Here is a 14133-nt window from a genome sequence, read left to right on the forward strand (position 1 = left end):
CGGGGACTGTTACTCCCTTCTCTTCAGCTATGCTAAATGAGTTGCTCCTGAAGCAGATCACCCGTAAGCATGATGATTCTTTTCTGTGTTCCGTTTGACCATTTGACGTCAAAGATTGCAAATGTATGTGGTCAGTATTTCTCTTACTATGAAACTAAAATGATTTCCCTTTGGAGCCAATGGATACAAATCATCCCTTAGCAACCAAAACAACAGACTCCGAGAATGGTAACTGAAACACGCGAGGATTTACTCTCTCTTAAAAGGAAAGGCCAAAGTCGAGAGTTGAGGGGTGCTATGGTAGCTCCATGATGTTGCAAGAGACTCAGGCTTCTATTTTTCCGCTCTGCAATTCTGAAGGCATGGCCTCCATTTTCAAGGTGAGCACATGACCCCAGATGGCTGCCGAAGCTCCAGCCATCGTCAACCATCATGTTAGCTAGCTTTTGCTGCAATAATGCTGAGGAACAAAGCAGCCCCGAACTCCATAGCGTACAGCAATGGGCATTTGTTTGTTCACTCCTAGGTCTGAATGTCTGATGGGGTAGCTCTGCTTTGGTCTGCAGGTTGGCTGAATATAGCAGCAGGTCCAGCTTTAGGTCTGCTGCATGTTTCCGGACATTTTGCTTGGACCAGCTGCCACCTGGGCCCTTGGCAGGAGCATGCAAGGGCAAAGCAAACCACAGGAGTACATTCCATGCTTCTATTCACGTTACGTCTGATAGCATGTCATTGGCCAAAGTCAGGAAAACGGTCAAGTCTAAAATCTGGGTTTGGGAAGTACATTCCATGTACTTGTCTAATTCTGTTAGGGTTGTTTAATTCTATCAAGGGGCGGGGTGAAGAGTTGAAATAATAATCCAACCAACCACAGACATGTGTGAAACACTGGACAAGAGACACAGGTTGAGAGGGACAAAGGACTGTACCTGTTAACCACATCGGAGTCTTTAAAGGAGCCCATTTGAAACTCCCACACGACACATCCTATTCCATTTCATTGGCCAGAAACTTTCCATATGGCCATTCCTGCATGCAAGGGAGCCCAGGATATTTATTCTTTATTCCAGGCTGCAATGTGCTCAGCTAAACTTTGAGGTCTGTTTCTAGGTCAGAGAGAGGGGAGAAGTATTAAGGAGGAAACTGATAATGTCTTGCAAAGTGTTTGACAAAGACGTATCATATTTATCTCTTACTGTTGCAGGGTAATCTGATAACTTCGGTGAAGGTGTTCATTGTGCTTGTTTAATGTGTGTATCTAATGCACATATAGATGATTATCTAACCAGTAATTAAACACTGCTGGACTGTTGCTTTTGCAAGGAAGAAAATACAAGTCATATGATCTCTCTTCCACCGGTTAAAGCTTTTTTTTCTCAGACTCAGTTTAAATTTTACTTACTCTTAAAATATAAATGATAGGGCCAGGAGGAGTGACTGCTCAAGGCTGCTAAAAAGAAAGTATTTAAGTAGCTGAAGGGCACTTACCACCTAGAGAAATTTCCAAATAGGCTCTGCCTTCAGGCTTTTGCTTAAATACCACCTTGTCAGTGAGGCCTTTCCCGACTGCCCAGCTTAAAATAACAACATCCCCCTTTCCTTACTTCCTCTTTCTCCATATCACTTATAATGATACTTGATTATTTCATTATCTGTCTCCCCCCACTAGAACGTAAGTGACTTGAAGGCAGGTCCTTTGTCATTTTGGTCGTTGTTGGTGAACTGGATTACTGAATATGGTCCTCGATGACTGCTTTGGGTTGTCCGGTCATCAAACCAGCCAGAAGCAGAAGCTGCTTTTTGCTCAATGGCTTCCTAAGGCTGCGGCAGCCATTCTGGGACCCCCAGGCAACAGCCTGAGTCTGAGGAGAAGGGGCAGCATGTTGAAGGCGGGCCTGTGGGAGCCTGGAAAGAGATTTGGTGCCGAGGTCATCCCTGAGCAGCAGAACAGTCTTCTTTTAGACTAGGTATGTGTGAGAGAGAAAGACAGATGCTGACATCTGGGACCTGGCCTGGGACGATCCGCTCAGCCTCGGGGTTCTGTTGAACCTGAACAATTTCACAGAACACCAGCACTGGACAAGGCCACTCTGTGACCCGATGGATCAGGGCAAAATCAAGACCACTTCTGTCATCTTGTCAGGGGCCATGTGGACAGGTGCGTGCACGGTGGTCCCCTGTATTCATCATGTCTCCCAGGAGGGGCCGAGCCAGTGCTTGAGGATACGCGTCACCTGGGACAGTGAGGCACACCTGGGATACGTGCAAAGATGAGGACTGGGCGTACGGGGCTTGGAAGGGGCATAACAAGGCAAGGGGCATGGAGCAGCCTTCCGATGGTGCCGGGGAGACGTGAGGCTGAGGGCTGTTCGGCAGGCTGTGCCTTAGAAGCCAGGGGTGTGGTCAGAGTGTGAGCAGGTGTCCGAATCTGGGGGGGCGGGGGGCCCAGGATGTAGGTGGCTGCAGGACGTGGGGTCAGGGTGCTAGGGGAGGGGGAGTGGGAGTGGGGTAGGACGGAGGGAGGGCTGCGGGAAGTCTGGACGCCGATCTGCCGGGAGGCGCGAGGGCTGCGGGGGTCCTGGGGACGTCTTCGGTTTGCCGCCTCCAGAGGACGGGGGCGAGCCTCCGGCCCGAAGCAGGATCCCGCCCTGCGGGGAAGGAGCGAGCGCGGAGGGCGCGCGGAGGGGGCTGGACCGGGCGCGGGGGGCGGGGCCGCCCAGGGGCCCCCCGAGGGCCGCCGCCCGGCCCTCGCGGGCGGAGCAGGGGTGTGGGCGCCGGTCGCCCGCCCGCCCCGCCCCGCCTCCAGGGCCCGGCGCGGCGCGCACGCCGGGCCGGCGCGGGGAGCGAAGCTGCGGCGCCGCGCGGTTGCTAAGCCCGGCGCCCCCGGAGACGTTGCCGGTGGCCGTCGCCGGGCGCGGCGCGGCTCGGGGCGGGGGGCGGGAGGGGGGAGGAGAGAGAGAGAGAAAGAGAGAGAGAGAGAGAGAGGGCGCGCGCGCCCCGCCTCCCCGCGCCCGCTCGGCCGTCGAGCCGCGGCCCCGCGCTCCCACCGCCGCCCCCCGGGCGCCCGAGCCCGCCGCCCCGCCATGCCCGCCGCCGCGCCCACCCCGCGCCCGCCGCCGCCCCCGGCCCGGCCCGCGCCGCCCGCCCCGGGTAAGTAAGTGCCGCGCGCCCCGGGCCCCAGCGGGTCGGGGGGCGTCGCGACCCCGGGCCGGTCCAGCGGGGGTGCCCCGAGCGCTGCGTGTGCGTGCGCGCGCGTGTGTGTCCGTGTGTCTGGGTGTGTGCGCGCGCGCGTCTACACCCACTGGAACTCGCTTGCCGGGGATAGGGGGATAACGCTGTCGGCTGCTGCTTTCCACTCCGTCGCCAGCCAGAGGGGCCTTCCCGGGAAACGCGTGGGCGACCTTCGAGGCGCGGTGGGGCTGCGGAAGAGTGCGGGCGTCCGGCAGGCAGGGGACACGTCGTGAGCGCCTCAGGGCGCCAGGGCTTTGCCTGGAGCTGGCCTCCCGCCCCCCTTCTCACAACCTGTAGGGAAAGTGGAATTATCCCCATTTCTCCCAAGAGAAGCAGCGGTGCCCGGAACTCTCGACTTGCCCGAGGTCACTGGGCTGGGTAGCCGTGGAGCTGGGCTTTGAACCCGGGTCTCCAGAGCTCTCCGACCCAGCTAAAAGGAAGGGAACTCCTTAGAATTAGATACAGAGACACACGGAAGAACTCAAGACCTTCGGGATAAAGGCGACAGGCGAAGCGTCGGGGAATTCGCAGAAGCAAATGAGTTCCCGAAATCCCCCATCACTTAATTTTGAATCTAGGACCTCGTTTACACTGCCTTCCACGTCTGGTTCTGGGGGTGAGGTGTTGGGAGGTGGGAGAGGAGACTGCCCCAGGGCCGAGCAGAGGCGGCTGGGGACACCTTTTCCGAGGATCCCTCTGCTGGGAGTGGGGGGTCAGGAGAAGTGGAGGGAACTCAGTATTCACCCCCAAGGCTAGTCGTCCCTCTGCCTCAACCTTCCCCCTGCACTCCATTTCCTTCCTTTCCTCCGTGTGTTGTCCAAGAGGACAGCGGTCAAATGGAAGCCGGTCCTGCTACCATCACTGTGTTTCTGGAAGCATCTTGGCATGGGGTGGTCCCGTGCCTCCGCGACCGCGTTAGAAGCTGTGAAGTCAGTCTGGGTTGACGTGGTCTGCTGGGCCGCTGTCGAGCTGACAGTCGCCATCACAACTAAGGAGGCAGCTCCGGCCGTAGTCAAGCATTGTGCGTTTTCTTAAGGGACAAGGTGGCAAATGGCAGGGGCCCCAGGAAGTAAAAAAGTAAAGGGATGCTGGGCGTGCGGGGCAGCCCAACTTCAAGAAAGCATTTCAACTTGATATTTGGCTTGCTTTGGGTGGTGCCGTAAAATGCCCCCCTGGAGAAAGAGCAGAGAAGCACAAGAGGATTGTTCAAAGATGCTCAGTAACTCCCTTCATTTCGGTTTGAAAGGTCTTTGAGCCATGTTCTTTGATGGCAAGCTGAAAGAATAGGAGAAGGGGGAGGATCCCCGCATGAGAACCCCATAAGGACTCAGACTAACAGAGGAAGTCTTAGTTTAACATGGCCAGTCTTTGGGCAGAGCTTGGAGAGAGGGATGCTGGGCTGTCCGGCTTCGGTGCTGGGCTCATTGTATCTGGTACCCATGGTTTCCCCCCCTCCCCCTTTTCCTTTGGTGGCCCCCTTTAACCTCTACATTTGGCCCTTCTGGTGGTGAACCAGAGCCCCTTTTGAAGATGTGTCTGTGGGGGACTTCTTTGGAATGGATGTTTGTTCATTGCCTGGTAATGTAGGTCGGCAGGGGGCAGTGCAGGGAGAGTAGAAAAGTGGGGAAGGAAGACATTCCTGTTGGGGAGTCAGGCCGTTGGGTTCCCTCCTCAGAGGTTTGTGGCTTCCTGGTGACCAGTGACTAAACTTCTCTGGGAACCTCAGTGTCTTCCACTTTCTTTGTTTTTTTAAATTATTTATTTACGAGAGAGAGAGAGAGAGAGAGAGAGAGCACACACCCACATGCAGGAGCAGGGGAGGGGCAGAGAGAATCCCAAGCAGGCTCCATGCTGACAGCACAGAGCATGACTCCAGCCGGAATCAAGAGTCAGAAGCTTAACCCACTGAGCCACCCAGGAACCCCTTCAACTTCCTTTACTTAGTAATAACGGTCTAACCTCAGAGGGTTGTTTGATGATCAAAAGGGAAATGTTTTCATTGGCTTACCAAACAATTACCGAGCGAGTCCATAAGATCCTTACCGAGGGAGAACGGACAGCCTCTCTGGGACGGTGGTGTGTGGTGAGGGCATTGTGCTGTAGGTCGTAGGTGATGGGCTGGAGAGAGGCACCGGTTCAGTGGCTGTAGGAAGGGGTACGGAGGTCCGCCGGGGTGCTTGGGCTGGCCTTGAAGCCTAAGCGTTTATAAAACTTTGCAAATGGCAGTGCGTCCTTATGGGGGTTGGAGCTCTTGATCCATCTAGAGCTGCCTCCAAATCCTGGTCCTGATCTTCGAAGCTGTATAGTCCTCAGCAGGGTACCCAGCTACTCTGAGCCTCAGTTTCCTCTTTGGTAAAAAGGGCATGATCAAATTATTCTGACGGTTTAGTGACCTAAAGCGCTTAACGGCGATTACTACAAATGGAAAGTATTTTAAAAAAATGTTTTTTAACGTTTATTTATTTTTTGAGAGACAGAGCGCAAGAGGGGAAGGAACAGAGGGAGGGAGAGCGAGATACGGAATCGGAAGCAGGCTCCAGGCTCTGAGCTGTCAGCAAAGAGCCCCACGCGAGGCTCAAACTCGTGAACCACGAGATCATGACCTGAGCCACCCAGGTGCCCCGAAATGGAAAGTATTATTAAAGTTACCTTTTACTCCGAAGAGATGCTATTTGGGTGCCTTCGGCCAGTGCTTCTTAAATATTTTTGGGCGTAGGACTCATCCAGGGATTTTGCTAAAACGTAGATTCTGATCCGGGAGGTCTGGCGTCAGCCTGAGATTCTCCTTTTCTCACTGGCTCCTAAATTCTGTAAGTGTCATTTGTTTGGAGACCACACTTTGAGTACTAGGTCATAGGCCAGTCTTAGGGCTGGGGAGATGATGGGGAGGGTTGGGGCTTCCTAGGCAGGTCTGGTCTGGTGCGGGGCGGGGGCAGAGACAGCTGGGACGTGTTCCCTATAGGGGTGATGGGTCTAACTTCCTTCAGGTGCCTTAGGACCAGCCCCCTGGAGGAAGCTCTTTCTGGCCGAATGGTGCCTCCTCCCCCTGCATGCTGGTCTTGAGGGTGTAGAGATGAGTAAGCCACGGATGCTGTTACAGTGTGATTGGGGGAGGGCGGGGATAGGCATGGAAATGTGTGATTTTTACGTGGTGAGATAAACATTCTACATGGTTCATGGGTGATGGCCATGGGGGTCAGAGGGTTGGAAAAGGGAGGAAGACTTCTCGCTGGTGACGACGCCTGACCTGGGTTTTGAAGGACGAATCACAGCGGGGGTGGGGGGGTGCGGGGAGAGCAGAAGCGTATGAGGGATGGCATTCTAGGATTAAGGAACAGCATGTGCACAGTGGCATGAAACAGCTTGGTGTGTCCAGCTCATCGAACCAAGAGCTGTTTGGAGCCTATGATGAGAAGGGCTGGGGCAGGGAGGCCGAGCTCCGTCGCTGGGATGTAGCGGTCCGGACGGGCGGGGCTCTCCTGCAGTGACAAATCCTCAAAGCTTAACCCGGTCAAGGTCACTTCTCACTCACACTCGGTGCCCCTCACAGTCCAGAGAGGGCCAAGGAGGCAGAGCTTTTCCCTTTGTGCGGACATGCCATTTGGAAAATGTGGCCTACGTGGCCGCCAGCGCGGGAGAAGGAGATGGTGGGAGAGTCGCCCGGTGGCTCCTCTGGCGCTGACTCGTTGCTCCGTGTGCCACAGCTCATTGGTCACAACTCACCGCGAGGGGGCTGGGACACGATGGGGGCGGTGTGGACAGAAGTTCAGAGAACATCACTGTCTCTCCCACGTATGGCTCGGAGTGGGCCTTGAGCCTCGCTCTGCAGGCCGGAATTTCTCAAATGGGAGCAATGTGTGAATTCCTTTAAAGGAAACAAAATGTTGGAGAGTCCTCGTGGTGGCTTGAACTATTTTGATTATAACGACTTCATACACGTAGTCGCCCTAAAAGGGTCTATACTCTATGCTTAGGGCTCTCGTGTGACTATAAAACCAAAACAAATGTCTACGTAAAATATCAACACGGCTGCACGTGGCGAAATTCAGATCAGCTTGATGAATTTAGTGTGATGGATGGTTATTTTAGCTACAATGAAACCACCGTTTCTGATTCTAAAAACAGCTGTTCAGGTCCTGCGAATTTGGTAAGCTATGGGCCGTGCCACATGGGTCGCCTGATGGCTCAGTTCTCCTCGGTGTTCTCCGGGTTAAGTCTGATTTGTTACCTTCTTACTAGCCTGTGACACAACCTTTCTTGTCACCTGCTGTATCGTAAATGCGGGAATATGCGTCGTGAGACGACGTGGGAGCTCTGGGTCATAGCACGGTCGTGCACACGATCCAGAATGTGTTTCTGTTGCTTTTCTGTGGCTCGGCTTCAGAAAGATTTTCGTGGGACTGAAACACAAAGTTACACCCGCTTCAAGAGAACTTGCAGCCGGCCCGGAATGTGTCTGAGGATTCTCCAGAGTCTGAGAAGCAAGTGGAAATGCCCGTGGGGTGTCTAATGGAGGAGGCCGGTGACCAACTTTGGGGTCCAGAGACCTTGCGTGTTCAGGTGTGGGTGGGTGAGGGGCGGGTGGGGAGGCCAGAGGCAGGTGGTTCAAGCCAGATGTGCGAGGGTGGGCACCGAGGCAGTAGATGGTAGAGGCCATGGAGAGGAGGTGCTACAGTTGAGAGAGATTGGGGGGTGGGATCCACGGGGCTGGGAGATTGGCCGGGGGAGGGGAAGGAGGGGAAGAGGACCCAGAGATGGCTTACTGTCATGGGTTCGGGGGGCCGATGGTGCTGCTGACCAGGGTGAGGACCACGCGTGTCCGTGGAAAGAACAGGAGCGCTCTAGGCTAAGGCTCTGCGCCCATATGTATCAGCCTGCCTTTCCCGCCTGACTTGATCTTTCCTGAACCAGTCTCTCAGGAACTGCAGCATCTTGCAGGATCTATTTTTTCCTCTCCAGGACATTTAATTAGTGCTCATTTGGACGACACGATTGGCTTTGTGAGCCTTTCCATCGTGCCTGCTGCTTCTGACCCGTTGGAGTGGGTTCTGGCAACATTCTTGCCTAATCAGGCGCATACTTTTTGCCTTCTACATATTTGAAGGAGGCGAAAACAATTTGAGAAAACTGTGGATGGTTCTGAGAGAGAAGCTGTCATACCATATAAGGGGAGATGAGTTATGCGCCTTCAGTTTTTAAGAGCACCAACTCTGTTTTTTTGGACACAGACACTCAAAATTCTCCGAGGAGAGAACAGACGTGGTGCGGGTTACATGATCTCTAGGTAATTACGTAACAAGGATTATGGAAGCTGTGCCCTTTGGGGAGTCAGAGAGGGGAGAACACGAGGGCACCCGAACAGACAGACAGGTAAAAAGGTCCCAGACTGAAAGCAAATCTCTGTGGTGGCCAGAGTGGAGTCTTGTATTAATGCAGGTTATTGGCACAGAGTAGTTTAAAAGGTAACTTGGCCTCTCCCCTTTGTATGAATTATTAACCTAATATACCCTGGTGGAAACGCCTAGAGCAAGCTGCCAGAAGCAGCTTCCATCCTGCTCGTTCCTGCTCATGACAGACTCCCGCTTGTCTCTTGGCCTCGGTACAACCATCACCTTCATGGCACAGCTTCTGAGGTCCTCCAGGGGGCGGATATGTAGTCCTCCCCCTCTGCTCCCCACTACATCTCTTTGGCACTTGGGACAAATGGTCTTTAAGCAAGTGCTGACCTGTCACCTGTAGAGACCACATGCTACTGGAGGACAGGCGTCGTGTCTCTTCATCTTGGACCTCCCCCTCCCCCCCTCCCCCGTCCCGCCCCACCCCGCTAGACTAGTGAAGCATTTTTCCTGAGAGCTGTCTCCACACCCATGAGCTAGTCCAGGGCACCTTTAAGAACCATCTTGAGACCTCAGGGCTGGGTTAGAGGAGCAGATGTCCCAGCAACAACAGCTTGGTTTGCGGAACGTCTCTTCTAGGCATGGGTTGGATGAAGCTAGTTGTTCAGTCTGGTTCAGATGCTGTGTTGATGTCACGTGCACTGGAACCAGAATCCTCGGGTCTCTGCATCTGTGGCAGACTGTTCATGCTCCCCAGATATCCATGTACCCCCTGCATTAGCAGATGCCATCAGCATCCCCCCCTCAGTCCCCATTCTTATGGTTCCCCTGCAACCCACTGCAGCCCTGTTTGAGGGCTTTCTCTGGCTGTAGGGGAATGGTTCCCCCATTCTTGGCGAGAGCCAGAAGTGCTGGGGAGGTAATGCCCCTGGGAGCCGCCCTCAACCCCTAATGGAGGGGAATGGGTGGATAAATATCACAGTTCCCTTGCCCCTTTGGTGAGACAACCCTCGGCCAGGGTTCTCCCCATTCTTCCGGAAGGTTCCTCTCAGAGCTGAGCCCAGGTTGCCCACAGCAGTGACCAGCTCACCCGTGCCACTGTGCTGCCTCCGTTCTTTACTGTTCTCCAGTACTTTCCCAAGAGCTCTTCTCAATTCAACCCAAATCCTTATCCCAGGCTTTACTTTGGGGAGAGTCAAGCCCAAGACCCTTTTGGGTTGACCAGGGCCCTCAGACTCTGGTTGGGAATGCTGTGTGTCACTTCTCACGCAAAGCGGGTAAGAGCCAGGGCACTCAGGTGTGACCGTTCCGCTGCTGCGGCCACCTCGGAGGGTCTGAGAGGGAGCAGGGCTGCTTAGTCCACGTGGAATTCATATGGGCAAGAACTCTTACGGTAGCTGCTGAGCTTGGCATTTATCGGTTTAGGCCCCTCCCTGCCTGCCACGTGGCACCAGCCCTGTCCCTTTGGGGGCCCACACTGAGGCCGGCCCACCCTCCGTTTCCCCATCCTGTACTGAAGCAGGGGAACTTGGGATCCGTTACCTGTGCTTCCAGGCTCCAAACTCGTTCCCTCTTCAGTGGTTTGATAAATACTAGAGTACAACTTATTTATGTTTGTCCATGGCTTTTAAGTCATCTGGAATTTATTTTGGTATATACTGGAGAAATAAAAATCCAGATGTAGGGGTGCCTGGGTGACCCAGCTTGGTTAAGCGTCCATCTCTTGATTTCTGTTCAGGTCACGATCTCAGGGTTCGTGAGATCGAGCCCCACATCGGGCTCCATGCTGACTGCACGGGTCCCCTCTTGCCCTCTCCCTGTCCTTCCACCATGCTCTTTCTCTCTTTCTGTCTCTGAAAATAAACTTAAAAAAATACAAACTTATTATTTATTTATAGTTAGAGAGAGAGGAAGAGAGAGCACACAGGTGGAGGAGGGGAGAGAGAGAGAGAGAGAGAGAGAGAGAGGAAGATACAGAATGTGAAGCAGCCTCCAGGCTCTGAGCTGTCAGTGCAGAACCAGGTGCAGGGCTCGAGCTGATGAACCGTGAGATCGTGACTTGAACTGAAGTCGGATGCTCAACTGACCGAGCCACCCGGGTGGCCCCAAGTTTATTTTACTTCCAGTTATTAACCAGTTGTTCCAATATTGAATAAAAATGATTCCCACCTTCCTGATGAGTTGGTAATGATCTTGTATTATACATTAAATGCTCCTTTCAAGTAGTATCTATTTTGAGGCTGCAATTTTCTTTTTCCTAAAACCCAGCTATTCCTGGGTAAGCACCAAGATCTTATAATTGTAGCCTTGTAATATATTTTGCTGTCTTCATTACTCATTGTCATCTCTCTTCTGTCCTCCCTCAAAAATTGCATCAGTACTTAAGTGGCATCAAACCTACAAATTATGATTAGAACTGATATGTTTCATTGACTGGGACTTCACATTCTGGAATGGATAGCCATTTAAATGGATCTTTTATTTCCTCTCTGAGTTTTGTAGTTTCCTTACATTGCTTGCTAAGGTTATTCCTAGAAATTCTCTATATGTTGACATTATATATGTTATTACTTATTATTTTTTTTTAATTTTAGATAGTGCAAGAGGGGGGAGGGGGGCAGAGAGAGAGAGAGAGAGAGAGAGAGAGAGGGAATCTTAAGCAGGCTCCACACTGAGCATGGAAGCCAGTGAGGGGCGGGATCCTACCAGGGATCATGATCTGGGATCATGACCTGAGCCAAAATCAAAAGTCGGACGCTCAACCTGCTGAGCCACTCAGGCACTCCTATTGTGTTACGTTTTAAACTGGTACATTTTCCAACTGGTTATGGCTGTTCTATAGGAAAGCTTAATATAAATATAATATAAATATGTATACTTAGAAAAAATTTCTGGCCTCATAGCTGGCCAGTTTCGAATTATATTTTGAAGTAAAAACGCAAAATCTATTTCATGAGGTTCCATGGGCTCAAATTACCTTTCCAGGTGACTCAGAATAAATAGATAGATTCTTGAGTTGAAAGAAGTTCAGGAAAGAAGACGGAAAAAGGGGTAGAGAGAAAAGGTATACAAAGGAATTGGGCATGTGGTAGGAATCAGGATCCCTCTGCCCCCCCTGCCCCGTCCACTTGCAGAGTTATAGATGCTGTGGAAACAGTTTGCATTCAGTATGTTTTCTCTTTGAGACATAATCTCTCGTGAATTTAAAAGTTGCTTGTCAGTGTCTCTGACTGTCACTATGATAGACACTTGTTAGTAACAGCATGTTTATACCGTGAGTCTTGATAAAAAGACAGGCCTAGTATGAGTCGTTAATGTAAAACAAGATAAAAGGACACCGCAGCCCTGGTCAGGGTCTCACCTTGTGTTGGAGTTCAGAAAGCCAAAATCATTGGACTTAGTAATTTATTTTTTATTTTTTTATTTTTATTTTTGAGAGACAGAGAGAGAGAGAGAGTGAGAGAGAGAGAATGAGCAGGGGAGGGGGAGAGAGAGAGGGAGACACAGAATCCAAAGCAGGCTCTAGGCTCTGAGCTGTCAGCACAGAGCCCGACGCGGGGCTCAGACTCATGAACTTCGAGATCAGGAGCTGAGCTGAAGTCAGAGGCTTAACCTACTGAGCCACCCAGGTGCCCCTGGACTTAGTAATTTAAAAAGAAAAAAGAGAAAGCAGTTGAGTTCTTTAGATTGAAGCTCCGTTTTCTTTTGGGAACTTGGAGTCAACCAATGCCCAGTGGTTCCAGACCTCCCCAGGAGGGGAGCTGCTCAGGTGCTGGCTATTTGAACCTTGGAGTGCTTTCTCTTTAATGCCATTAGGAGTAATTTAGAATTCAAAGGAGTTGATCTTTCCTACAAGGACAGCATAACTGAAGATGTTTTACTGGTTTTGAAGATGGTATTTTCCAAAGATGTCCTGCAGTGTGAAAGGGAAACAGGAGTCCACACTCACATTAAGGAGAAATAGAGAATGAATGAAAAACTCTGAGAACCAATTGAAAAACCCCCGGGGTTCCCACCTTCCCAGGAACATTCCATTATTTATTTGCTTTCCCCCCACTCGCTTTGTCTACATTACAAAGCAAAGACAGCAGTGGTTGCCGGGGTTCTCTTTCTTAGTTTGCTTTCTTCATCATGAGCACAAAGCAGGTGTCTTCTTAAGATGTTTTCTTAGAAAGGAAAGTGCGGTGTCGGTGTCATGTAGAAGTGGAGGGGGGATGGGTAAGGAGAAAGACTTATCTGCCCCTTCCCCCTTCCTCCCCCCCCTCCACCGCATGTTTGCGTGGCCATAAACACGTTGTGTGGGCTTTTAAATAGTCTTAATTGAGGATGTTAACAAAGGAAAAACCTACATGAGGGGGGTTTTATTCTACTGTGAGGGGGGAGTGGAGTTTTAAATACCTGCCCATCCCAGGAAAAAAAAAAGGAAAGTTTTATAAAAACTTACAAAAAAAAGAAAAAAAAAAAAAGGAAAGTCCTTGCTGTCTTGAATAACTGTTAGAAATTCTCAGCAGTTTCTGGCTAGCCGGCTGCCTCCATCTGGAGGCTGGCATTGTGTTTTCTTAACCTACAGCTGACTATCACCCTCTCAAAATTGAACCAGTAACAGTCATATCCTTTCGTGGCTTTTTAAGGAACTTTTTCTCAAAGGTTCTTACAGTTCTTTTCCTACCCTTGACAATAATCAGTTTTTAGTGTAAAGGTTACCCACTTAGACGTTGAGAAATCACTGATGGTCACCACAAACTAGTTTTTCATTCGCTCACATTTAGTTGCTGAGTATCTCCTATGCCACCTGCCATAGGCACAGTAATCTTTGTTTAAATTGAAAGTGCAAATAGCCCTTTGTTGCTGGAGGCTGTTGTATTTGTCCATAAAGAGCTGGAGCGATGGAGGTCAGAGCATTAGGTGGGTATTGTAACATCCGTCGTGGTAAGCTGGGAAGGGAGGAAGGAGCAGGAGGGTTGGTGAGTGAGGGGGATGGAACGGGTTGAGGGTCTTCACGGAGGGCCTCTTGGAGAAAGGATATTAAATGATCGATTGCAGACCTGAACAAAGGTAGGAAGTGCGAGAAACGTGTGTGCGAGAAATAGTTTGATGAACACTCTAGGCATCTCTGGGTAATTAACTGCCTTTGGTTTTTAAGGACACACGAACGATGGAATGCCTTCTACGTGCGAATTCGAAAAAACATGCCACAAAACCCTCAGTGCTCATTCTTGTTTTGAGATTTAAAGGACTTTCATAATTCTTTAGGCGATAGTGTGGGTCCATGTTCCCTGGAAGCAGAACCTGAGATCGGGATCCCTGTGTGTGTGATTTTGAGGGGAGAGCTGCCACGGGACGGGAGGTAGGGTAGCAAGGGCAGTGGGGGACATGGCTAAGCAAGGGTGTGGTCTCAGCTGGAGACAACCTCAGCCCGAGCCCACGGGAGTCCTGGAGCCTGCACCGCACACAGACCTGGTCCCCCCTGGGTCACCGCTTGGTCTTTGGTACCCTTCTCTGTCCCCATCAGTCATGGATCATGGGCTGCACTTGAGGAGGTGGAGATGGGTGTAGAACCTCCTGG

General features: G+C 51.6%; 1 protein-coding gene across 1 annotated transcript in view; it reads left to right on the top strand.

Annotated features, from left to right (window-relative positions):
* Window positions 1–3108: 3108 nt before the first annotated feature.
* The window catches only part of DCLK3 (doublecortin like kinase 3), a 49305-nt gene continuing 38280 nt past the window's right edge, over window positions 3109–14133 (top strand). Inside the window, exon 1 of the mRNA XM_045436634.1 lies at window positions 3109–3150. The gene's annotated coding sequence lies outside the window, so the exon portion shown is untranslated. The remainder of the gene's footprint in view (window positions 3151–14133) is intronic.

Source organism: Leopardus geoffroyi, chromosome C2 (genome assembly GCF_018350155.1).
Source record: "Leopardus geoffroyi isolate Oge1 chromosome C2, O.geoffroyi_Oge1_pat1.0, whole genome shotgun sequence".
Taxonomy (NCBI): Eukaryota; Metazoa; Chordata; class Mammalia; order Carnivora; family Felidae; genus Leopardus; species Leopardus geoffroyi.